Source organism: Marmota monax, unplaced genomic scaffold (genome assembly GCF_021218885.2).
Source record: "Marmota monax isolate L192 unplaced genomic scaffold, Marmota_monax_Labrador192_F-V1.1 WCK01_AAM20220418_F8-fsc00024, whole genome shotgun sequence".
Lineage (NCBI taxonomy): Eukaryota > Metazoa > Chordata > Mammalia > Rodentia > Sciuridae > Marmota > Marmota monax.
In genome coordinates this window covers 7,075,920-7,100,162 of record NW_026695224.1, presented here as the reverse complement: position 1 = coordinate 7,100,162, position 24,243 = coordinate 7,075,920, and the positions used below count along the sequence as shown (strand labels likewise).

The window sequence follows — 24,243 nt, the reverse complement described above, 5'->3', positions numbered from 1 at the left end:
GTTGCAAACTATCCTATAGAATAACATTCACACAAGGTTATTCATTACAATATGGTTAGTATTAGCTAAAGCTCAGAAACAACTTAAGTGACTAGATTAAGGAACTGGTTAACCAAATGACGGAATCCTCATACAACAGAATACAATAAAATCATTAAAGTAAATAAATGAGAACACTCATGCCTGTAATCCCAGAGGCTCAGGAGGCTGAGGCAGGAGGATTGTGAATTCAAAGCCAGCCTCAGCAATTTAGCCAGGCCTAAGCAACTTAGCAAGACTCTGCCTCAAAATGAAATATGAAAAAGGGCTGGGGATGTGGCTCAGTGGTTAAGTGCCCCTGAGTTCAATCTCTGGTACCAAAACAAAACACTCTTTTGAAATGAATTAGAATGATTTTAAATGAAGAAAAAATCAGGTTGTGGGAAACCATGGAGGAAAAAGCAAGACAAGAATATATAATACAACCATTTTCTTATATACATTATGAAATATCTCTGGAAGAGTATAGGAAAACTGAAATTAGGGGCTGGGGTTGTGGCTCAGTGGTAGAGCACTTTGCCCAGCATGTGTGAGGCACTGGGTTTCATTCTCAACACCACATATAAATAAATAAAATGAAGGTTCATCATCTACTAAAAAATACATTAAAAATAAAAAACTGAAATTATTGGTTACTTCTAGAAAGGGGCACTGTGTAATGGGGGACAGACTTGAGGAGACTCGTGGTTGTATATTCCCTTTTTTTGTTTTGTTTTTGTGACATTAGAGATTGAAACACTGAGCTACAATCCCCAAATCCTTTTATTCATTTATTTATTTTATTTTGCAACAGGGTCTCGCTAAGTTGCTTAGGACCTCACTAAGTTGCTGAGACTGGCCTTGACCTTGCAATCATCCTGCTTCAGCCTTCTGAGTAGATGGAATTACAGGTGCACGCTGTGGTGCCCTTTGAAATTTGAATCAAACAAATAGAATTCCTATTCAAATAAGCAAAAAAGAGAAAAATTATGCACGGCAGGGTGGCATATGCCTGTAATCCTAGTTACTCTGGAGGCTAAAGCAGAGAACCACAAGTTCAAGGACAGCCCAGGAAACTTAATGAGACGCTGTTGTCTCAAAAATAAAAAGGGCTCAGGATGTAGCTCAGTGGTGGAGCATCTCTGGATTCAATCCCCAGTGGTGAGGAATAAATAAACAAATCAATAAATAGGAGAAAAATTACATTGAATGAGATTTTTAAAAATCAGTGAAATCCTTCTTAATCTAGGAGGTATAAAGAAAGGAGCTCATTTTAATTTTCTTGCACCATTTCTATAGATTTGAATTTTTTTCAACACAGGATTAAAGGGGGGCCAAAAGGAAAGAAGAGAAAAAGAAAAGGAATCTCTACTCTTCCAGTGATAGGTTAGGTGTTTCCCGGTTGGGGACTATGGAGAAGGGGAAGGGCCCAAGGTAATTTATTTGCTTCAGACATATACTTATCTCATCCTGACAGCCAAGGGCAGAGAGGACATTTCTTCCTTGTTGCCATTATGAAATGGGCTTGCAGAATTGGCAACATAGTTTCTGACAAGACCTTCAGAACCAGACCCCATACTCTAACTGAAAAGGGTCAACTTCTTATATTAGTTAAGTATGTGGTGGGAAATGTCAAGGTTTACTCTTCTCCTCCACATATTTAGGAAAGGCATAAATGCAGTCAAAGCTTAGATTTTGCCCTGGAGTTCCATCCCCAGCACCAAGATAGGGGTGGTGGGCAAGAGGAAGGAAATTTACACTTTGTAAAAATTTGCTTGGCTGACCCTTGGGAAGAAGATGGGCCTCTTGAGGACTCACAACAAACAAGTATTTCCTCTGTTCAGGGTCAGCAAGTATAAAGTGCAAGGAGGCAGTTTTTAACTCAGGGGCAGGCTAGTGAGAAGGGAGGGATGCAGAGTATCAAGTCCACAGATGTGTGCTTCAGTCCTGACTACCTCCAAGATTGTCACAGCATGGCAATTGTTTTGAGCCCAAATTAGTGTCCTCTGTAAAGCAGGATCACACTAGCTGCCTCTCCTTTGATAACCAAAACATAATAAGGATAAAAAAGCATTGTTAAAACTATAAGACACTAGAGACCAATGGTAGGCTACTATACACAACACAAAATACCTTTTGATAATTGTGAAGTTTTCCAGCAGATGAGCAAATGTGTTCTTTAGGATCAGACAGATCATATCACTCCCCCCATCTGCTGGGTAACCATCCCCTAGCCTCTGTGAGCCTTAGTTTCCTCACTGCAAAATGAGGTTAATGCTACCTGCTTAATAAGATGGCTGTGGGAATTAGGAGTTCGGTGAAATAATCTATGTAAAGTGCTGGTTATGTAAAAAAAAATCACAAGCATGAATTCCCCTTTGGTGTACCTTGAATCAAGCATGCTGTCAACCAAAGGGCACTTCATTGATTTATTCATTCATCACACACAGCAGATAAAATAAGGCCTATTCTTTAAAAATATATATTTATAAAGGGTGTAGAGTGTCAAGACAAGGGTCTCTGGAGGTAGACTGGGTTTGAATCACTGTTCTGCCACTTAATAGCTGAGTGACAGGGAATGTGTGCAAACAACTCTGTGCTTCAGTTTCCACATCCACAAGCACTATGCGAAATGTTGCCTACTAATTATTAGACACTGTACTCAACAACGGGAATAAGGTGGTGAACAAGGCAGGTTTTTTTATTCTTTGTTTTGTTACCAGGGATTGAAACTAGGGATACTTAACACCACTGAGACACATCCCCAGCCCTTTTTATTTTGAGACAGGGTCTGGCTAAATTGTTTAGGGATTAGCTAAACAGGGTTTAGCTGAGGCTGGTCTTGAACTTGTGATCCTCCTACCCAGCTTTGAAATACTGAGATGACAGGCCAATGTGCCATTGTACCCGGCTGAACAAGGCAGTTTTAATCCCTGCCCTTATGAAGCTTAAGAGGCTCCAAAACCACTTATCCTGAATGCAGAGAAATTTAGGCCCAAAGGTGACTCCACCAATTTAGGCACACAACTAGTAAGCAAGAAGGCACTAGTAAAGACCAGGATTAGTGACTGTTCCAGATTATAAACCACTATTTCTCTGATACTCTGACCATTGCAAACCAGTTATCACCCAGATTCAAAACTTCTGGAAATTTAAGAGCCCTAGAAGTATCAAAGTGGATTCTGAAAGTCTGTTGGAATTGGCCCAATAATTCCACACATTCCTGACCTTCTTCTACATCCCATCCCATTGTGTGTGTGTGTGTGTGTGTGTGTGTTTTACTGGGGATTGCATCCAGGGGCCCAGAGGGGCTCTACCAGCTACATCCCCAGACCCCCTCCACTATATTTTGTTTTGTGTTTGGTACCCGGGATTGAAACCAGGGGCGCTTAACCATTGAGCCATATCCCCAGCTCTCTTTTTTTTTCTTTTTAATATTTTATTTACAGACAGGATCTTGTTGAATTGCTTAGAGCCTCACTGAGTTGCTGAGGCTGGCTTTTTTTTGGGGGGGTGAGGGGGGTGCCAGGGATTGAACTCAGTGGCACTCACCCACTGATTCATATCCCCAGCCCTATTTCATATATATATATATATATATATATATATATATATATATATTTTTTTTTTTTTTTTTTTTAACTTAGAGATAGGGTTTCACTGATTTGCTAGTCTGGCTTTGAACTTTCAATCCTCCTGTCTCAGCCTCCCGTGCCACTGGGATTACACGTGTGTGCCACAGTGCCCAGCTCTGCGCCCTCTGCCCCTGTTTTTGTTTTTGTTGATTTTTTGAAAGAGAGCTTCTAGCTAAATTGCTGAGGTTTGCCTTGAAATTGCAATCTTCCTGCCTCAGCCTCCTGAGTCCCTGGGATTACAGGTATTCGCTACCATGCTCAACATAAGGATACTTCCTTATGACATTGTGCTTGCTGGCCTACATGTGGATTTCTGTGCAAATTACAGATTTGCAATTCATGGTAGAGACTACATGAAAATGTCACATCCCCTATGCCACCTGCATTTTCATTTGTGCTTGTGAATCTTAAATGAGAACAAAGCTGGATGTCTTGGTGGAGCTTGAAGGATATACAACACTGGGGACTCTCTTTAGGAAAAGAATGCATAATTGATTTAAAATGAGGTACAAGACCTTGGAAGGGATGCATGCACCTGAAGGGCCCTGAAATTTAAGCATAATTAGTTTCCTAGTAAACCTCTGATTGTCTAATTTCCTTCCTTCTTCCTTTCCATCTATATAACTTCCATCTACCTTCTAGCATCCACTCTGCACTAGGCAGTGACTTCCTAAATTTATATCTTGCTTTGAAAATTGTGCTTAGGCTGAAGGGTGTGACTCGGTGGTAAAGGACTTGCCTCACATGCATGAGACCCTGGAATTATCCCCCAGAACAGCAAAGAGAATGGAACAAATCTAAAAAATCACGCTTTACTCCAATCTGCAGATTTTTATCCAAACTATGACAAACACACAGCTTTTCTTGATACAAAGGACCAAAACAATGTAAGACTAACCTGTGGGTGGTATGTAAATAAACTATGTGGGGCTGCTCCTTAGACAGGGTAGATCATACCATAGCCAGAGGCTACCATTTTCTATGTACCCTGGTAAACACACCGGAGACAGGCTCTACTATGATGCCCACATTCAACAAACAAAATGATCTTCTCAAATTGGGTGTGGGGGGTAGTTTGGGGGGTTAGCCATCTAGACAAGACAATATTATATAGTTATGCATCATTATGTACAATTAATATATTTTATGCACATCATCTGGCTTAATGCAGTCTGATATAAAGGGAGGTGGGTTTTATTAAAAGCCCCATATTACAGATAGGAGACTAAAGCCTATCATGACTTTGCAGTCACAGAGCTATACTAGCTGGTAAAGGGAGGTTTCGAAGAATGACCCTCTGGAATTCAAAAGGGACTGTGATCTTCAGCTGCATTGCCTCTTACAGGCTTCATACCCAAAGATGAAGCTTGAAGTCTGACTCTGAACACTTTTAATTCCTTTTCCACAGCACCCGCATTATCCTCACATTCAGAGGACACAAAGACTGCCCAGGCAGCGGCTGCACAAAGAACCCATACACAAGATAAGTAGAGGCCATTTTGTGGGTAATTTGGGGATGGGAACTTGTTCCTTGGGGGTGGGGGGTATTGGAGCAGGGCAGTTTTCTTAGGCTGATTCTCCAGATGAGTCATCTGGGTTTATGCCATTATTTGCATAGTTTCTCACCTCTCCCCTTCCCGTGGGCAGCAATATCACCCAGCCACAGGGGCATGTGTCCTTCACCACTTCGCCCCCTGTAGTCTGCGCAGTCAGGGCCTGGCCCGCAGCTCGCAGAGCCCTGCCAAGGAGGGGAGGAAGCACGCGGCTCCCAGTGGCTGTCAGCTCTCGCAGCTGACTCAACAAGCCACCCCCTCCTCCTCCGCCATCGCCCGCCCGCCCGCCCACAGCCTCATAACTTTCCATTTCCAGCCCTCTCGGGTCGCTGGGTCTTGGAGTGGGTGCCCCCCTCCCGCTGCCTGGGGCGCCTGTCTGCAGCCTGCGCTGCCAGGGCGCCCTGCTCGCTGGCCCGGCGGGCCCTGTCTCAGGACAATTAGAATCTGCTGCCAGGGAGAGTTCGGAATATAGGTCAAGGTGCTCTGGGAAGGGCTCAGGGGAGGATCACCTGACCGGGAGGTGTGTGACTCAGCGGGAAAAGAAGGGGAGGGGAGGGGTGGAGCCGGAATCTCCTGGCTGGAAGGGCCCCGGAGGAGGGTGGGGGGAGGAGGGGAAGGTCAAGTTGCCGCGGTCTGGCTGATAGGGGAGGAGGAAGAAGCTACTGGAGACAGAAGGAAGGATAAAATGACCTCTGGTGACCTATCTAAGGTGGCATCCAAGTGCGCTCCAGAGCCGGGATGTCACCCTCCGTGTAGCTGAAACCACTCCCAGCTCAAACCGTCTCTGCGGCTGTGAACACCTAATTAGCCGCCTCCCTGCCAAAGTGAGAAACCAAATGAACAGACTGCACATCCCTCCTGACTCCAGGACCCCTGCAAGAAACCAAAGCCACTGGTCGATCCTACAAAGGCAGCCATCCCTAATAGACGCACATGCCATTGTTTCCCCGAATTAATTTTGAATATGAAAATTACTAACCCATTTCATTTTACGTGGTCCACACGGCAAGGAGCCTTCTTTCAAGGGTGAGGCAGTTGCGGCTGTAGCTGGACCGGCAGCTGCTCCGTCTGAGCCTCACTTCCTCTGGCTCCAACTGCAGGTTCCTCCTGGCCAAGCAGGGAGTTTCCTCATTCTCTGGGCTCTCTCTCAGCCCAGGCCTTGCTAGCCAGCCACCCTCACCTCCCACCCCCCAGCTGCTCACCACCCTCTGTGGGTAGTGCTTCTGGGACTCCCTAGTTCCATGAGTCAGAGCCAGGCTAGAGACAGACAGCAGGCTTCCTTTATTAAATCAGCCTCCTGCCCTGTACACCACAGAGAGAAGCTATAATTACTCGTTTGGCCTGGCTCTGAGAACTGAGCCAGGGAAGCTTGACTGGGAGGGATGGTTCCTGATTTCTGCATTTATCTAGTGCACTCCAGTTTGGAAATAAGAAGAAAAGTCAGGGGTTGAGGACCTGTTACACGAATATCAGATGTTGTGCATATGTGATGGGGTGCACTGGGTCTACACACCAATGTAGATTGCTAGAAAAAAAATCACTAAATTCAAGCTGCCAGATTTTTTGTTTTGTTTTGTTCTGTTTTGATTGCCTCCTGCTTCATCGCCAGAGTCAATACTTGAGGCAGGCTGCTCATTGTTGGTTTATGAGAGACAAAGGAAAAGGCAACAAAAGCATTGTTTCGGATCTTCCCATCAGGACTGTTGTATCCTTTAGGCAATATAGACACAATCTCTGGCTTCCCTGATTTTCGACCAGCTACAGAAATGTCTAAAGCCTGAAAAAGCTGGATGTGGTGGCCTTTTTCAGCCACTCTAGAGGCTGATGAAGGAGGCTCACAAGTTCAAGGCCAACCTCCTTGGCAATTTAGCGAGGCCCAAAGCAACTTAGCAAGACCCTTTCTCAAAATAAAATATAAAAAAGGGCCAAGGATGTGGCTCAGTACTTAAGCACCCCTGGATTCAATTCTCACTATAAAAAACAAAAGTGAAAAAGTATTTGGCTCCAATTTAGGAATCACTTGTTCATTCTCTCCATTCATTAAATGAGTTACCTTTTTTTTTAATAGTACTGGGGATAGAACCCAGGGTCTCCCATATGCTAGGAGCCACAACCCCGGGTCTTTTTATTTAATTTTAAAACAGGATCTTGCAAAGTTGCCCTGGCTGACCCTGAACTTGAAATCCTCCTGAGTAGTTGGTATTAAAGGCCCAGGAATGAGTTTCATTTAACTAGAACAAGATCATAAAACATCCTTTAGGTAGGCACAATGGCATATACCTGTAATCCCAGTACTTGGGAAGCTGAGACAGGAGAGTCACAAATTCAAGGTCAGCCTCAACAACTTTGCAAGACCTTGTCTCAAAATAAAGAGGACTGGGGGGGGGGGGAATAATTAATTAATTTAAAAGAACTGTAGATACAGCTCAGTGGTAAAACTCTCTCCCAGGTTCTATCCAAAAAAAAAAAAAAAAAAATCCTTTAAGCTTTGTTTGTAACCAAAAGGTGAGTCTATTTTAAACATGTCTGAAAGGAGATAAAAAATAAAAATGTCTGACTGGGGATGTAGCTCAGTAGTAAAAGAAGAGGAGGCCCTGGGTGCAATTCCCAGACCACACACAAAAAAGGAAAAGTTTCATGGCATTTGACCCTATTACAGGGCACCTATTACATGCTAGTTAAGATGCCACAGTTCAGATCCTGGCTCCATTATTTACCACTTTTGTGATTCTGGGAAATATACTTACCTTCAGTTCCCTAGCTGCAAAATGGATGTAATATGGCACCTACCTTATAGGTTTTCCAGAATGATTAAATAAGATAATAAAAGTAAAGGTGTTATTTAACATTGCACCTGGCACTTAGTAAGCCCTCAATAAATGTTATCTATAATTACTATAGAATTGTTGGTTTTGATGATGATAATGATGAGCTACCAGGCACTGTGTTAGGTACTAGGGAACCAGAGTTGAATAAGAAAGTGACATGGTTGCAGCTGGAAGAGACTTTGAAACAAATGTGCTTCCTTAAATCCTCATGGTCCCCTAACAGGGTATACCCATTGAATCACTGACCATTGTAAACCATATCTGGAAAGTCAATAAATACAGAAACACACTGAAATACCATTTAATACCCTTCCAGTTGGGAAAAATTAAGAAGTCTGATAATAGCAAGTGTTGGAGAGGATACGAATCAATAGGATCTTTATAGGTTCATTGTTGTTGAGGTGGCAAATTGTTAAATTCACATTGTTTTCCTTCCAGGAGATGTATACAAGAATATTCAGCTCAGCATATCCAAAGAAGTGGAAAGCTGATAACACCCCAAAAATCCATTGACAGAAGAAATATATGTCAAAGACAATAGAGAGGACTATAATATTGAAGTGAAAGCGAATGGACCAAAACTATATGCTACAGTATGGATGAATTTTATTTTGGGGGGTTACCGGGGATTGAACTCAGGGGCACTTGGCCATTGAACCACATCCCCATTTTATTTAGAGACAGGGTCTCACTGAGTTGCTTAGCACCTTGCTTTTGCTGAAGCTGGCTTTGAACTCGTGATCCTCCTGCCTCAGCCTCCTGAGTTGCTGGGATTATAGGCATGCTCCACTGCGCCCGGCTAGTATGGATGAATTTTAGCAACATAATATTGTGAGAAAAAAGTACACTCCAGAAGGTGAAACAAAGCAAAGAAAAATAGTAAATCTAAACAACATGTATTTTAGAAAAATGTAATGAAATAAAATCAAAGGAATGGTCAACTCAAGATTCAGGATGAGATAGGGTAGGCAAAGGGATGGAAAAGGAGGAACACAGGAAAAAATCTGCAGTACATTCACCCCATATTCTAAGCACACAAATAAACCTATAGATAAATAACAAATAACCAGATGTAAGTTGTTGTAGGTCCAACTGAAGATGAAAGAATGTCATGAGTCAAAAATTACGAACGAGGGGCTGGGGATATGGCTCAAGCGGTAGCACACTCGCCTGGCATGCGTGCAGCCCGGGTTCGATCCTCAGCACCACATACAAACAAAGATGTTGTATCCGCCGAAAACTAAAAAATAAATATTAAAATTCTCTCTCTCTAAAAAAAAAAAAAAAAATTACGAACGACCCTGTGCCCTTGGATTCAATTAAAAAAAAAAAAAAAAGACTATTCTCAGGACCAGTAGGAAATCCAGGAAGCATGTTGTGAGAGGGTGGTAGAGTGCACCTAAAAAGGGCCAGAGTGTGTTTCCATGAGGATTAGGCAAGGTTGATCCTAGAGGTGGGATCAATCTTGCATTAGTCATATGCTGCTGTGCAGGTTCAGAATTGTCACTTGATTGTCACCTAGAGAGCTGGGTGTGATAGCACATACCTGTAATCTCAACTCCTTGGGAGGCTAAGCCAGGAGGATCACTAGAGCACACAAGTTCTAGACCAGCCTGGGCAACATAGTGAGACCCCATTTCCACAACAAGAATAACAATAAAAAAAAGAATTGTCACCTGAGGTCTGGGGGTAAAGACAGTTGTCATTGCCATGGGGTCAGGAAACGCTCTTTCCCTCCCCCAGCCAGTCAGGTTGTTCAGGACACTGGTATCTCTGTCTGATGCCTGGCCCTGAGTGACCTCTCCCACATGGTCTTTGCCAGGTCTTTGCCTGCCACTTCCCCAGGGACAGACTTCCAGTTCCTGTATGTTGTGTTCTCAGACAGGACCAGCCCTGCCCCACCCAGCTGCCCAGGCGTGGGTAGTGAACCTCCCTGCAGATGGAGACACCCAGGACCATGCAGTTCAGTCACTGAGCCTATGGTCCTATCTGTCTTCTCTCCCGCTGAGTTGGGGCACAAAGGGAAGTGTTCTCAGACAGCTGAGCTGCCTGCTGTCATCGCACTGCCCGTGAGCCACGGGCAAGAGCAAGCACTTTTTCCTAAAGATGAAGTCCCCTCCAAGCCCCCCAAATTGACACCAGGTACAGGAATATATTGTTGGACTCAGATAATTGACTGTGTGGACCCAGTGAAGTGGACTCTCAGGCATACCAGAGAGTCCCTGCCTTCTCTGCTAGGTCAGGGTTCCCAAGCTTTGAGAGCTGCTTACATACTCCCACCCAGTCGCCCTCCCCAAATCATCAGTGCCTGTCACAAAAGAGAACCAGAATTAAAGTCTCAAAGACCTAGATCCCGTCATACCTGGTTCATTCTTTTCATTTATTTTCTTTTGGGTGGGGGGTGTTGGGCACTGGGAACTGATCCCAGGAGCATGCTACCATTGAGTTACATTCCCAGTCCTTTGTATTTTTTATTTTGAAACCGTATCTTGCTAAGTTGCTTAGGGCTTTGTTCACCTGCCATCCTCCTGTCTCAACCTCTCCAGTTGCTAGGATTACAGGTGTGTACCTCCGTGCCCAGCAAAAACTGGTCGGTTTCTAGCTGTCTCCATTAGCTTAATTACTGAAACCTCATCTTTCTTTCTATATAATGGGAACAATCATACTGCCTTTACCTGACTAAAAGGCATTAATGAGACCACGTGATACAATGAGGAACAAAAAGAATGTTGTAGGCTGAGTGTGCTCCTATAATCCCAGTGACTCTGGAGGCCGAGGCAGGAGGTTCCAGTGTTCAAATCCAGTCTCAGCAACTTAGTGAGGCCCTAAGCAACTTAGTGAGACTCTGTTTCAAAATAAAAAGTAAAAAGGGCTGAGGATATGGCTCAGTGGTAAAGTCCCCATGGGTTAAATCCCCAATATCTAAAATAAATAAAATAGATAGATAAATAAATAAATAAGGGATGGGGGTGTGGCTCAGTGGTAGAGTACCCCTTAGATCAATCCCCAACGCTGGAAAAGGAAAAAGAAAGGTGCACTGCATTTCTACTAGACTATAAGTCTTTTGAAGCCCTTGTCTGACTTCTTCATTGCTTTATTCCCAGGACAAAGGATAGTGCCGGGCACATAGTGGGTGCTTGATAAATAGTTCTTAAATGAGTAAACTGGATTATTACAAATTAGATTAAGTGTAATGATAATCATCATCATAATTATTTTTTTAATTTTTTTTTAGTTGTAGATGAACACAATACCTTTATTTTATTTATTTTTATGTGGTGCTGAGGATGGAATCCAGTGCCTCACACATGCTAGGCAAGCACTTTACCACTCAGCCACAACTCCAGCCCCCCATCATCATAATTATTAACATTAATTGCATTTTGATAATGTGCCAAGAATTGTGCTTTGAGGGCTTTACATCTTTAAACTTCAGAACAACCCAATGATGGAGGTACTACAGTTATTCCCATCCTGCAAATGATTTAATGTGAGTCAGAGAAATTAATGATTTTTCCCAAAGCCACACAGATAACAACATAGGTTATTACCAAGGGGAATGAATTAGTGTCTTCAGAAAGACTCAACACCTGAAAGTGAACACAAGTCGTCCTGGTGCCTAAGAGGTGACCACAAGAGTCACCAGATTTTGTTACCTTACTCACTCATCATGACCCCAATATTAAAGCAAAGATGCCTCTGGAAAAGAGTCAACCTAAATTTCTAAGCTGGGAGTAACCTAGTTTACCTGTTCGGATGTTAGAGCTCCCCCCATAACCCCTGGGACTGGGGTTTGAACCCAGAGGCACTCTACAACATCCAGCCCTTCCTTTGAGACAATGTGTCACAAAGTTTCCCAGACTGGACTTGAACTTGACATCCTGCTGAGCCACATCCCCAGTCCTTTTTTAATTTTTTTAATTTGAAGACAGGGTCTCCCTACCTTGCTTAGGGCTTCACCAAATTGCTGAGGCTGGCCTTGAATTTGCAATCCTCCTGCCTCAGCCTCTAGAACCTCTGGGATTATATGCCTGCATCATCACACCCAGCAATGTAGGGCTCTGTTACAGGAATGGGACTCATGGGGGTGCATGAATGGGACTTTGGGGCTTACACATGCTGACATAGGGGTTGAGAGGAAGGGAGCTAAGAAGGCCTCCAAGATGAACCTTCACTGTTTTGCCAAGAACTGGCCTAGGACCTCAGGAAGACAAATGGGTGTTTAATTTCCCAAATCACCTTCTAGGGTGGTTGTCCCTGAGCAGCCCAAGGATCCTGGAAGGTAAAAGCTATACGACAAGGGGTTAGTAGCATTGAGGAGTTCTCAAAGGGTGTTTTCATGTATGTGTGAATTTTCTATAACAATGCATTCCCCACAGCACCAAAACAATAGCAACAAAAAGAAGGCATCCATTTATTACTTGTGTGGTTAAAAATATATTTAAATAAATGAAAAACGAAATGAAGTGGGAGTGGAGGAAGGTTGAGAAAAGGTCATGGATCGGACTCTCTCCAAAGCAACACAGCTTCCAAGACTCCAGCCTGCGCCAGCCAGGCTGCAGCTCTCCAGGGCTTGGCTGATTTACTGGAGATGAACAGCAGCCCCCAGCCTTCCCAGGGCATGACAGCCAATGAGCCTGATCCACAGCTGGGGGGAAATATTTGCCTGTGCAGTTGGCAGCATCTCCCTGCCTCCAAGCCTTCCTCATGAGAGAATCATTATGCAGTTTGGTCACATGCCCTATGCATTTTAATGAATGAGTCAGGGGACAGACTCAATTTGAAAGAGGAATTGCAGCTCTCGGCTGGGTGAAGGGCTCTCAAGGGATGCTCTAGCAGCTAGGATATTATAAGGAAAGGAAAGAAGGAAGCTCTTTCCATTGAGGAAAAAGAAAGGAAGGCCTGAAACAGGAAGGTCAGAAGGAAGGAAGGGAAACAGGGAGGGAGGGAGGGAGGGAGACAGAGGGGGCAGAAATAACTGCCCAGGGTTCAGAAACAGCCTTGGAACAGATGCTGCCTGCCAGGCACTCTCCTGCTCCTTTTCCCAAACATTTAGCACTTGGGAGGTGCCAGCACCACACTAGTATAGGCCAGGGAGGTCTTAGACAAATGAGAAAGAGTCCTTCCTGGCCCAAAAGGAGTCTGCACTGTGGAACCAAATCAATCTGGTCCTGTCGGAACAACTATGATACAGGTCAATTGGGGAGGGGATGGGAAAAAGGAGATGGTGTCCACTCTCACTTCCCCTGTCACCCTGGGGAAGGCAGGTGATCCCCAGCTGATGGCCATGGGCTTCTATTTCCCCAGCACTTCCCACTGGCCAGATGGAGGGGTGAGAGGGCCTGTTTATTATCTCTCTGAATCCTCACCATTGTCCCAGGAGGCCGATCCTGTTACTGACACATTTTTTACAGATGAGGAAACTGAAGTGGAGGGAGCAGCTTGCCCAAGGTCACCCAGGGATTTGAACTCGGGTCTGTCTGACACCAGAGGCCTTGGCAGCCCAGTCCTCTGCTGTCAGCCAATCACTGGATGCAGAGTGCTAGGGGAAGGCCTTTCCCTTCCCAGGCTATCTTCCAAGAACACTCTGAACCCCCAGGAGGAAGAGGTTGGTGTGAATCCAGATGTAGTCAGCGCCAACCGGCCTGGGAGCGGATCTGAAACCTACAGTGAGGCCCTGAGCGAGACCCAGAGCCCCAGGGCAGCAGGGGGGGAAGGAAGGAAGCACAGCCACCCCGCGGTCAGTTGGGGCGTTGGGGCGGTCTGCCTGTTCCCAGCCTCCACACCACAAAACAGAGGGCAACAGATGCTCAGCAAATGGGTGTGTGGGAGTGAGACTTACCCTACATGGCAGGCGGGCGGGCAGTGTCACCGAATTACTCAACAAAGCCATCTAGGCTTTGAACTTTGAGCCAGGCTCTGCTGGAACAGGGCCTGGGGGTTGGGGCGGGGTGGCACCCACCACGGTGAAAAGGATGTCTGCCACCCCCCCCACACACCCCCCAAGTGGGAGAACACAGCCTGGGAAGCAGCCAAGAAACTGGAAGGCCACCGCACACCCACGTTCTCATGAATTTTTACAGCTGGAGAGAAAGAGCCATACACAAGCACAGCAGGGCTCTGAGGCCCTGGGCGTCATGCAGGGGAGAAAAGCAAGGCCACCTGTCATGAACCTGGACAGTACACAAAAACAGCCAGTCCTTCCTGAGCCCGATGCCTGCCAGGGCCAGCCAGCGTGCCCATGATCCAGTCTTCCCTACCTCCTTGTGGGGAGGTACTGTTATTGTCCCCATTTTAATGAAGAAGGGACTGATGGGCAGAGAGATTAATAATTTGTTATGGTCGCTTTTTTTTTTTTTCTGCTTCTGGTTTCCATAAGCAGGGATTTTCCCTAAACGTGGTTTTTGTTTTTTTTTAAACTCCATGGAAAGACCCGTCTGGTTGGAGAGCTGGGGAAGGCTCTCTGGAATGATCTTTTCAGCTCCATCCTTCTCCCAGGCTCAATTGGGAAACGAATTTTGTTCCCACAATATGCTACATCCTCCGTGCTGGCTTTGGTGGGAATTGAGGTGGTACTTGGGCTCTCTGCCACTGCTTTGTCTTCTTTCTCAATGTGTTCCCAACCTAGATATGGAAGAGGGCTATTGTTTTTTGGAAAAGACTCCTTAGAGATTGTGAGCTCTGGGAAAACCACCTTGACCTGACCAGGGATTCTGCGCCCCTCTACATTCCGGCGAAGGAGGTTCTTGGCTCCAGGACAGAGTGGCCTTGGGAGAAGACAGCCCTACCTCGCCCCCCCACCTTTTTTTTTTGTTGTTATGTTTTCATTGGCATTTTTTTCTGGGACAAGGAAAACCAAGTCTTGGACCCAGCTGCTTGGTGTAAAGGGACTCAGTCATGAGAGAGTGTTCCTGAGGTGACAGTGTCCTGCCTATGTACCAGTTCTTTCCCTTGCCACCTGCCAGGGCATCAACAATGGGTCCTTGACATGCCCAACTGTGTCCTGAGTCCAGACTGTTTACTCAGGAACAAGCCCTGGCGGCTGAACCAAACCCCAAGACAGGCCTTGATCAACCCTTACCCTGTATATCCCCGACTCCAGTCCCAGCAGACCTGCCAGGGAATTCTGAACCAGTGAGTTAGAGCTCTGTGGGACTGTGTACAAAGTAGTCTACCCCACTTTGTGACAGCTCTGTGCTTTGATTTCCTCATCTGTAAAGTGGAAAGATAATACTTGTGTCGGGTGTCTGTAATCCCAGTGGCTTAGGAGGCTGAGACAGGAGTATGGAGAGTTCAAAGCCAGCCTCAGCAACTGCGAGGCAATAAGAAACTCACCGAGTCCCTGTCTCTAAATAAAATACAAAATAGGGCTGGGGATGTGGCTCAGCGGTTGAGTGCCCCTGAGTTCAATCCCTAGTAATAATAATAATAATAATAATAATAATACTTGTACTCCTGTCTGTCTCTTTGGGCTGTTATGAAACTCAGTGAGATCAAATTCATAGAATTTACCTGAAATGGAATAAAACAGTCCTCCCTGAGGGTTGGGGTGGTGGTAACTCAGTGGTACAGTGCTTGCCTAGCATGTGGGAGGCACTGGTTTCGATTCTCGATCACCACATATAACTAAGTAAAATAAAGGTCTATTGATAACTAAAAAAATATTTTTTAAAAAAGGGGTCCTTCATGAGATAGGTGAGGAGAATTACCATTTTGCCATTTACCATTCAATAGCATGCTTGAAAGACTTACCCATCATTGATGGCAAGCCTCTTCAATTTGGCACAAGTGTGTGCCTATTTACCTTCATTCCTGTCAGTGGACTGAACTCAGGGGCGCCCTACCACTGGGCTACAACCCCAGCTCCTTGTTTATTTTTCATTTTGCAACAGGGTCTGACTAAGTTGCCCTGGGTGCCCTTGCACTTGGGATCCTCCTGCCTTAGCCTCCCACTCACCTTTAATCTGATAAAGGTCTTACTTCACTTTCTGCTGGTACAACAGAAGACCACAGGCTGGGTAATTTACAAACAAAATAGAGTTTATTTGGCTCCTGATTCCAGTGGCTGGGAAGTCCAACGTGGCACCAGCATCTGTCTCCATGCTGTGTCATAACATTGTTGAGGTCAGGTGAGCACAAGTGAGACAGGAAGGAAAACGAACCCAACTCATCCTTTTATGAGGAGCCTGGCTCCTTCAATAACTAATCCACTCCCTTGATCATGAATCACAAATCCACTCAGGAGGCAGAGCCCTCATGACCTAACCAGTTCTTAAAGATCCTACCTCTCGATACTGTTAAAATGGCAATTAAATTTCTACATGTAAGAGCTAGGGATATAGTGGTAGAGAACTTGCCTAGCATGTATAAGGCCCTGGGTTTGATCCCTGGCACCATTAAAAAAAAAAAAAAAATTCCCCAGCATAAGTTTTGAAGTGGACATTTAAACCATAGCATTAATCATCATGCCTAACCCACCCCCTGAAATTCCCTCGAATGAACCACCCCTTGCCTTACCCTCTCAGTCCACAAATATACAGCGATACCAATCAAAGCAAATTAAGTTTATCTCATTTTCCCTGGCCTCAAGGATTATTTCAAAGAAAAGAATCTCTCCTCATCTGAACCCTGAAAAGATAAAGGATCTAGGACTAATGCTGCCATCCTGTTACCACTTTAACCTAAGACTAAAAGTTAAAAGACAAAAGGTAGAGTAAGAAGTCAAGAGAATGGACAACCTGATTTTAATATAAACACTGAATCCATCCATGGAGGATTTTTATTGTTGTTTTTGTATTTTTTGGTGCTGGTGGTTGAACCCAGTGCTCTGACTCTGGGCCATATTGCCAGCCACATGGAATTTTCATTTTAAGGTGAGCCCCACATTCCTTTATTGTTCAAAGACAACTTGGGCTAGATTTTCTGTCACTTGCTACAAAAAGAATCCTAATGGATACTCGGGAGGAACAGCAGGAGGATCACAAGCCTGGGCAATTTATCAAGACCTGTTTCAAAATTTAAAAAATAAAGTAAAAAGGGCTGGGGATATAGCTCAGATATAAAATGCTTGCCTAGCATGCACGAGGCCCTAGGTTCAATCCCCAGTAACACACACACACACACACATACACACGAATCCTAATGGATACAGCATCATCCATCATCTTATATTGTCCTTCCAACAATTGGGAGGTAGGTACTGCAACCTCTACTTTACAAATCAGGAAGAGAAACTGAGGCACAGCGAAGCTATGTGGTATCGTAGTGAAGATAGGATTAGATTCTGGTCTCCTGCACTCTAAAGCCTGAATGCTGTCCACAGCACAAGGATTTGGAAACAGACCTGAGTCTTATAGCTCAGTCACATTCTTCAGCCTGCAGTAGAGCATCCATTGGGAGAGCTGGCAGCTGAGGGATGACACAATCCCCTAGTGTTTTCTGCCCCATGTGCCCTTTCCCTGGAAGAAAAGCACCAATAGGAGGACCTCAGTCAGTCCCTGTAGGGCTTACACTTGATGTCAAGGGCTTGGCAGGCTCTAAGTGGCCTAACACCTCCAGCTCCTTCCAGGGATTGAAGCTTCAGTGTTATTTCTCAGATCATCACTTGTTTCTCAGAAGATATCAGAGCCTGATAAAATGCAGGTACATCTCAGGCCTCAAAGGACTTAAAACCTGTGCTATTATCAGTCATGACAATTTTCTAGGAAAAATAGGTTTATGAGGGCACCAGGTACATGTGTGGGGATAGGAGATGGGGCACCCTGGAAGGAGAAAGGTTACAGAAAGGTACATCTGAGTTTCAATTGTTTGAGGGTACAAGTCAGTCATATTTGAAAATCTCTGCAGTAATACATATATATATATATTTTGGTGGTGGCACTGGGGATTAGAACCTAGGACCTTGTGCATTCGAGGCAAGCACCCTACCAACTGAGCTAAATCCCCCAGCTCTCTGCAGTAATTTTTAAATTACTATGAAATTACTATGTGTGTGTGTACATGTGTGTATGGTACTGAGATTGAATCCAGGGGTACTTCATCACTGAGCTATATCCCCAGTCCTTTTATTTTTTATTTTGAGAAAGGGTCTTGCTAAATTGCTTAGGGTCTCACTTCATAGAACTCTATAGATATCTTTCTTTCTTTTTTTGGTACCAGGGATTGAGCCCAGGGACACCACTTTATCACTGAGTGACATCCCCAGCCTATATTATATATATAGTCTCCACACAAATCTTGTATGCACTGCACAAGAGATTCTTTCCCCATTTAAAGGGAACAAAACTGAGGCTTAGAGAGGCTAAGACATTTATTCAACATGGAGTTGAGGGCTGAACCTGGGGCTTCCGACTCTTGGATTTCGAGGTGAGCCTAGGGTAGGCAGCAACAGAGGCAAGATTGACAGCCTCCGTTGGGCAAGGCCTGATGAGGGCAGGGATGGTTACGCAGTGAGCCAGACCTATCCACTTCCAAGTCCGGCCCCAAGGCAGCTCAGCCTATGTACAACTGGTGTGGCACAGACCCCAGCAGGGCCCCAGGGAGTCATTGAGCCACAGTGGAAAGCTCCCAGCCACCGATTTCACGTGCTTCTTGGTACTTAAGAAAACACTGTGTCTAGCCCTGCAGGCTCTGGATCCCTTCATGGGCATCTTGAGAACCATTCCCTGAACATCTGGGTCTGATAAAAGGAGACCCACGTGGGGTTCCCTGCCCCCTTTCCCATAACTATTTCCGCATGTACCCTTGAAGCCCTGTGCGGGTGGCTGTTCTTTTCTTTCCTCCCAAACATATGGATTCCCAGCTCCTATTTCAAACTCAAATGCTCCTCTGCTATAAACTCCCCCAAAGCTCTCAATTTCCTTTTTCCATTGCTCATTCTTTCCTAAAGTGCATGAAAAAGCCTCTCTTAGCTCTGTTCCAATTTCCTTGTTTATGAAAGAAGGGCAAGGAGAACAGCGATTTCAATTATCAAGGTGAGGTGCAGCCTGATTCCTTCTGTAAGAGAACACACCTCAATAACCTGGGAGATCAAAGCTTACTGGGTACAAGGAACAAATCACAGAGAAGCCATGACTCCTCCAAAATATTCATTCTGCAGGAGGCCTGATACAATGCCATCTGCTCCCTTTATCTGGCTGAAACTTCCTCTTTGAAAATCACTAATGGAATAGAAAAAAAAAAAAAAAGAGGAGGCATGGGCACGATTCCCAGAAGGTTACTGCTGAACTGGGAGTGTGTTGTCTGGGGAGTGAGGAGCAGGTCCTCACCTGCTCCTTAGCCTCTGGCCTTGTATATCTTAATGTAATGGCAACTTATCTATCCCCTAGAAGAGGAGAGAGCCAGCCCTCTGGCAGTGTAATACTAGGTAAATCAGCAGCCAGGGGATGTGGAGAAGGAAAGGATGTTTAATGCATCACTGGCCTAGGGCACAGAAGGTCCTCCCCCAGAGAGAGATCAGGAATCCTCAGGTTCTTTTTAGGGGGGAAGCAAGCAATATAAATGTCCTAGGGGGTAAAAAATGATGAAAGCCGGCCACTGGTACAGTGGGGACTAGGGAAAGCAAAGTGTTCTCTGCAAAGGGCAGCAGCTGACTGAGGGTTGTTATGGAAGAATGTGAGCATTGTGTAGCCAGATCTTCCATTTTTCCAAAGGAAGTAGAGATCTGGATTTTACATGAAGTCCCCCAATTGGGGAACTGATTTAAATGAAAAATATTCCAAGCCTGGAGGGTGGTGCACACCTGTGATCCCAGCTAGCTTGGGCAATTTAGTAAGACCCTATCTCAAAATAAAGAATTAAAAATGGGGAGGCTGGGGATGTGCCTCAGTGGGAGAGTGCTTCTTAGCATGCACAAGGCCCTGAGTTGGATCCCTAGCTCCACCAAAAAAGGGGAAAAAAAATTAAAACAGGCTGAAGATGAACTTCCATGGTAGATCACTTGCCTAGCACGTGGAAGCCCCTGGATTCAATCCTCAGTACCATAAAACAACAACACAAAACAGAAGTGGATATTCTGAGCCAAACCAAATCTGTGCAGCAATCTGAGTTCACCTGAGGACCCCAGCTTTGCAAGCTTGACCTAGGAAGTGGGTCCTATATGGCTGCAGGGTGGTAGAAAATACAGAAGAAGAGGCCCCAAAGAGGTCAGAAGAAGCTACACCACAAAAGGTCTTGATCAGCATGCTAAAGAGGCAGAGCTGCTTGCAGTTCCAGGACATGAGACTCTTTCAGGCTTCTGTGATTTTATCACCAGGCATCTGCTGCCATTTGGGTCTTTACCAACAATCCTCCCACCCTCTTCAGAATTCTCTTCTCTTCCAAGGCTAGTTCAGAACTTCAGAACCCATCCTTCCTTTGGTTAGAGGTGCAACTTGTCACTTTAGCTGCTGATCAGCTGACCACCTTCGAGTCAACATTAAAAACAACAACAACAAAAGACCCTTAACATTCAGGAATCAAGTGACATCTTTCTTTCTTTCACACTGAAAGTCATGGCCAGTAACGCTGCATATTTAAGGAGCTATTCTTTTCTGGAAAAAAAAAAAGTACTGCCTTTCAAGGGCAACTGCTCTTCCTCATCTCTGTGAGAGAAAAGAGGGAAACTAAGGCACAGAGTTGGAGGCTATTTGCCAGAGACAAATTGGCAGGGCTCCAAAGGGTATGCAGAACCACACACTAAGCTGCTCACACCTCTCTCTCTTTTTTTTCTTTTTTATTGTGTGGTGCTGACAGCAAAGGAACTCAGGGCCTCATACATGCTCACTGAGCTACACCTCCAGCCCTCCCCCAAAAAACTACTTTTAAAACTTCAGGGGCCAGGTATCTTCCTGAATTGAACATAAAAAGATAAGAAGAATTTCCTTACAATGAAATAAAATCTAAAACGTACAGAGAGATGAGGAAAAATCCTCATTTCTTTCCCTGACATTACCTTTTTGCTGCCAGGTAGATTATTTTTAACCATGCAACTCCCTACATAGAAGCAATGAGAAAGATGAGTGGGAGAAGATGACAAGAGGAGATATGTGTGTTGTCTTGTCTTTTCTTTTTTGGTACTGGGGACCGAACCCAGTGCATTTTTAACACTGAGCTACATTCCCGCCAGTCTTTTTTTTTTTTTTTTTTTTTTTTTTGGTGCTGGGGATTGAGCCCAGGGCCTTGTGCATGCAAGGCAAGCACACAACCAACTGAGCTATAGCCTCAGCCGCCTCCCCCAGTCCTTTTTTATTTTGAAACAGGGTCTTGCTTAGTTGCTGAGGCTGCCCTTGAACTTCTGATCCTCCTGCCTCAGCCCCCTGAGTTACTGGGATTATAGGTGTGCACCACCACATCTGGCTTCCGAGTAAGAGAGAGTGGGTTGCACAAGTGAACACCCTCATCAGGGTGTGCACAGGAATGTTTGTGTGTGTGAGTGTGTGTATGTGAGTGTGCATGCATGCACATGTGTATATTTGCACACTTAATTTGTATGCAAGCCACTTTGGTGGAAGAAGTGTTGTTTCTCATATTTCAGTAAATATGATAATCCCCTAAGAGGACTTTCACGACTTCAATCTTCCCTCCCATCTCCTAAATGCAATGCTGCTATTCACTTAATCAATATATAATTATGGAGCACCTTCTCCATGGCACTGTGACATGCCCTGATGTTGCACTCAAGAACAACAGAGAGAGTGCTACTGGGGGTGTAGCTAGGTGGAAGAACACTTGTTTAGCATGTGCTAGGCCCTATGTTTGATCCCCAGCACTGGGGGGGAAAAAAAAAAGAGAGAGCAAGAGAGAAAGCACAGCCCTTGTCCTCGGAGGCCAGTCTAAAAGGGAAGCAGACAAGGGGTGGGAAGCTAGTCTTCAGTGGGGTAAGCACCCTAAGAGAGGAAGTAGAGAGGACATGGTGGAGGGGGGTGCTTACCCTGAAAGGCAGAAGGGAGGAGCTGAGGAATGTATCCTCCAAGAAATGTCTCAGCTGACATCTGAAGGGTGAGATGGAAGTCAAGCAAAAATGAAGAACCTTGCAGACAAAGAAAACACAGTGGGCATTTTAAATATTCCCTACGCATGTGAAGCTAAGGGAAGCTCCATCCTGGGGTTTCAGGGGAGTTCTGGAGTCAAGTGTGGGCTGTGACCATAAGCCAAGGTTGAGAACCTTAAACATCATTGTTTTCACCAGGGCAGTGGCACTCACCTATAATCCCAGTGACTAGGGAGGCTGAGGCAGGAGGATAATGAGTTTGAGGCCAGCCTTGGCAACAGAACAAAGCTCTCAGCAACTTAGACCCTGTCTCAGAGTAAAAAATAAAAAGGGTTGGGGATGTAGTTCAGTGGTAGAGCACCCCTGGGTTTAACCTCTAGTGATGCAAAATAAATACATAAATAAAAGCATTGAAAATGTTCTCCTGTCCTTAGAGTGCCTATAGAACACAGGATAGAGAACTAAATATTTTAAGGGACACTTTGGAATAGTCCCTTTTCCTGTTAAGGAACACAAAACATAAAGGGTAAAGCATAGAGTCTGAGACAAATTGATTCATAAATTTCAATTTACTCAGGACAAAGAACACTCATACGTTCTGTCTACTCTCTCTCCATTCTGTCTTCTCTCTCTCTACTCCCACCCCCTGCCACACACACAGAACAGGAGTTAGATTTTATAGAGAAGGAAGCTGAGGTTCAAAGAGGAAAAGAACCCTTTTCAAAGAATGTTATCTGTTCATCCCTTTGTTGACTGACTCCAGAAACCACCACCAAGCCCCTGCTGTGGACAGGCTTGTGCCAGATTCTCTGGGACAGGGTGGTATATAAGACAGACTTCCTCTAACAGCGGTCCACCTCACCTGCTTATTTTTATTTTATTTTTTATTGATTTATTTTTTGGAGCAGTTACTAGGGATTGGACTCACAGGGCACTCAACCACTGAGCCACACCCCCAGCCCTATTTTGTTATTTTATTTAGAGACAGGGTCTCACTAAGTTGCTTAGCACCTCGCTAGTGCTGAGGCTGGCTTTGAACTTGGGATCCTCTTGTCTCAGCCTCCCCAGCTTCTGGGATTACAGGCATGCGCCACCGCACCCAGATCACCTGCTTATTTTTAAAGGGACCTGTTTTTCTTTCCCTCTTCTCCCTTTCGCCCTCCCTAACCTGGGAGGCGGGGGAACAAGATTACCTTGAGCACACCCCCACCACAGGAAAGAGAAGTCACCGGAAGATCTAGGAAGTGACTCTCCCCCAAAATTAACAAGTGAATTTCAACTCACCAGTAGGGCGCACCTGGGACCCCCTGTCAGGGCACACCTGGGATGTAGCCTTTGAATAGCTTCTTTAAAAGCCCTCAGTTTTCGCAGATGGGCGGGATCACAGCCTCTGGGACTTCTCCTTTGCTAGCAAAGCAATAAATCTTTTCCCTTTTCCTCAAAACTGTGTCCTTGTTATTAAATTGGCATGAATTGGCAGCGGGGGCAAGGACCGAGCTTTTGGTAACATTCCTACTCAAACCACTGAAATTCTGATTCCAACCCCAGTGCCTTTCCTCGTACACCTAAGTACAGGTTTGGTAAGCTGTCTCCAGTGGCTTGCTTGCCTGCCCCACTCTCTGTGTCAGCACTACCACCCCCAAAACGCGCCATCTACCTAGTTGTTATGCTAATGTACCTGCCAGCAGACAAGGTGCAGAACCAGCTTCTTCCTGTGAGTCCCTCCCATATAGAAATCCAGCACCCACCAAAGCTTGTCCCAACCTGGGTGCCTTTGAGAATGGCTGAGAGGTTTCCCATCGCTGCTCCTCCACGCCCTATTTTAACCTACAGCAAAATCCATTTGAAATTTCACCTCGAGCCAAGACTGCCCTCTAAATGCCATCTTTTGGAAATGGGAATAGGATAAAGGTTGCTTCAAAACCAAAGGGGGTGGGGGTGGGGGTGGGGGTGGGTGGTGGATGGGAAAGGAGAGGGCAGGGAGTGGGAGGGAAAAGGACGCCAGACCCACTTTGCCTGCTCCCCAACTTCGCTGTGAGCCAACTCTGGCCAAGGTCAGAGGAGACTGGCAAAACCCGAGCAGACAGACTTCCCTAGAAGATGCTCGGGAGTGCCTCGTGCATCTCCCCAGAGCCCAGGCAATGTTATTTCCTGGGGCAACTGCAAGTCACAGAGGATGAAAGCTGATGACTGAATGTCTGGGGCAGGGTGGCAGGCCTTGCCAGGAGGTGGGGGTGGAG

The 24,243-nt window shown here is 45.3% G+C and overlaps 1 protein-coding gene across 7 annotated transcripts in view; it reads right to left on the bottom strand.

The window, feature by feature from the left end:
• Positions 1-24,243, bottom strand: part of Chd9 (chromodomain helicase DNA binding protein 9) — a 248,012-nt gene that overhangs the window by 200,780 nt on the left and 22,989 nt on the right. For 3 of the 7 annotated variants that reach the window (XM_046434310.2, XM_046434316.2, XM_046434317.2), the window contains exon 1: positions 6,186-6,355. The exons of 1 other annotated variant lie outside the window; for it this stretch is intronic. The gene's annotated coding sequence lies outside the window, so the exon portion shown is untranslated. Of the gene's footprint in view, positions 1-6,185; positions 6,357-24,243 lie in introns of those variants that run through there. 3 more of the 7 variants (XM_046434318.2, XM_058575842.1, XM_046434315.2) reach the window with 2 other exon arrangements.